Genomic DNA, 2,287 nt, shown 5'->3' with positions numbered 1-2,287 from the left:
TCTTTCTCCAGATGCATCAATTAAGAATACTTTGATGACCCCAGCTTCCTCTGTGTCAGAGAGCTCAGTGCTCAGCAGCTAATTAACTCTCCAAAGAAAGCAGAGCTGCTATCATCTCAAATGTTTCCACTTTTGCTTCCCGCTATGGCAAGGAGAGCAAAGCAGGAGATCACCCCTGGGGGCTGTGGGGACTCAGGCTTGAGTTCCTGCGTCTGTTTTTCCAGCTGAGAGAGATTTTCCTCAACAAACAAGAATTACCCTTCTGAAATAAGGGATGACTTTGCTAAACGCAAGGTACCAGTAGTTTTTGCCACTGACTGGACATCATCTTTGTTAATGGTCTTTACACACTCACGCAAGCACACACACTCAAATAGATGAGAACAATCTTGAAATGGGAGACGGCCCGGAAGTTGTACTTGCAACCACCCCTTTCCTCCTCCCACAATCCCACGTGCTCTTTCTTTCCAACTTGGGCCCTGCAGAATGGCTCCCGCAAAGAAGGGTGGAGAGAAGAAGAAGGGCCGGTCTGCCATCAACGAGGTGGTGACTCGAGAATACACTATCAATATTCACAAGCGCATCCATTTGGAGTGGGCTTCAAGAAGCGTGCCCCTCGGGCACTCAAAGAGATCCGGAAATTTGCCATGAAAGAGATGGGAACTCCAGATGTGCTCATTGATACCAGGCTTAACAAAGCTGTCTGGGCCAAAGACATAAGGAATGTCCCATACCATATCCGTGTGCGGTTATCCAGAAAACGCAATGAAGATGAAGATTCACCAAACCAGCTCTATACTTTGGTTACCTACGTACCTGTTACTACTTTCAAAAATCTACAGACAGTCAACGTGGATGAGAACTAACTAGTGATTGTCAGACATATCAAATAAAATTATAAAATCGCACACACACACAAAATCTTTAAATGGATTAACATGTGGGGTTGTTTTTCCCATTTCACTTCATTTCCTGTGAACGGTTAATTTTCAGCTGGTTTCAAAATATCACTTCTCTTTTTTGGTGAATTTTGTCTTACCTTCTTCCAAGTCCAACTGCTTGCTGACCTCTTCTGCTGCCTCAGAGTCAATATGGGTAAAGCAAACTCCTCAACTCCCTCCACTGAATTTGCGAATGACATACCGTCCCTCAAGTCACCAAGTGTTGACAACACTCTGTTCAGTTCTCTCTCACCTTTGCTCTCCATTCACAAGCATTGGCCAGGTCTACGTGTAATTTCACCTCTTATCCTCGTTCAGACCTTGCTGCTTGCTGTTGCTTATCCCTTGCGTCTCTGAGGAGATGCATCCAAGGTCATTTTCCTGGGGTGACTCTGATCAAGTCACTTCCTGGCACACAACCTGGTTCCCCAGGACCTGCATGGGAAGGAAGACCACCTCAAATCACCTTAGGCTGAGATAGATATGAATAAACATAAACATAGAACAGGCAAACTCCCCCAGACAAAACTCTAGCTGTCTCTCCTAGCTAGGGAAAGATCTGTTCCAGGCCTCCCTCCCAGTTTCTGGTAAGTTCCTGGGCTTGTGGGAGCTTATGTCATCTCTCCTGTGTGTGTCTGCCTCCACGTTTCTTTTTCTAGGGGAGAAAAAGTAATCTCTTTTTCTTATCCATTGCCAAGTCCATGGCTGAGATTCATATTAACAAAAGACACATCAACAAGAGAAAAAATGACAAATGTATCAAATGTTAAGTTTAACATTATACAGGAGACTTCAGAAACAAAGACCTAGAGAAATGGAGACATCCACATGTGAATGTGTGGAGTCGCTTTTCCTACGTCACTTCATTTCCTGTGAACTGTTAATTTTCAGTCATGAAGTCTGATTGGAGGACAAATGGGAAGGATCTAATGGTAAAAAACTAGGAGAACTTACCAAGGCCTGTTTGTTCATATTCTTGCCATCCCTGTGTGACAGTCCTTCCCCTAGGATATAGGACAGGGCATCTGTCACATGAAAGTCTTCGGAGAGAAGGGAGGGGAAAAATCAGAGAGCGGCTTCTCTGGGTTTTATGGTGTGTTTCAGGGATGAAAGATCAGAGCGACTTCTTGCCTCTGCTGTTTTCTCAAACACCACAGGGTTACTTTGAGGTAATCTAGCCTGAGCTCCGTCACCCTTTTTATAAGGACATCGTTCTTTTTTTTCTCTTTAAAAAAATTTTTGTTTTGTTCTTAGGGACATCATTCTTAATGTCCTTCATTAAGCCCAGCTTACTCCAGTAGGAGGTCATTTTAATTAGTTATGTTTACAGTGACCCTACTTCCCAA

At 43.9% G+C, this 2,287-nt stretch overlaps 1 pseudogene across 1 annotated transcript; it reads left to right on the top strand.

The window, feature by feature from the left end:
- The first annotated feature begins 447 nt into the window (after positions 1–447).
- Positions 448–908, top strand: LOC128598811 (60S ribosomal protein L31-like; annotated as a pseudogene). The gene has a single exon (XR_008383709.1). The product of XR_008383709.1 is annotated as a 60S ribosomal protein L31-like (transcript).
- Positions 909–2,287: the final 1,379 nt, after the last annotated feature.

This window comes from Nycticebus coucang, chromosome 11 (genome assembly GCF_027406575.1).
Source record: "Nycticebus coucang isolate mNycCou1 chromosome 11, mNycCou1.pri, whole genome shotgun sequence".
NCBI classification, from domain to species: Eukaryota; Metazoa; Chordata; class Mammalia; order Primates; family Lorisidae; genus Nycticebus; species Nycticebus coucang.
This window is presented reverse-complemented; position numbering and strand designations above follow the sequence as displayed.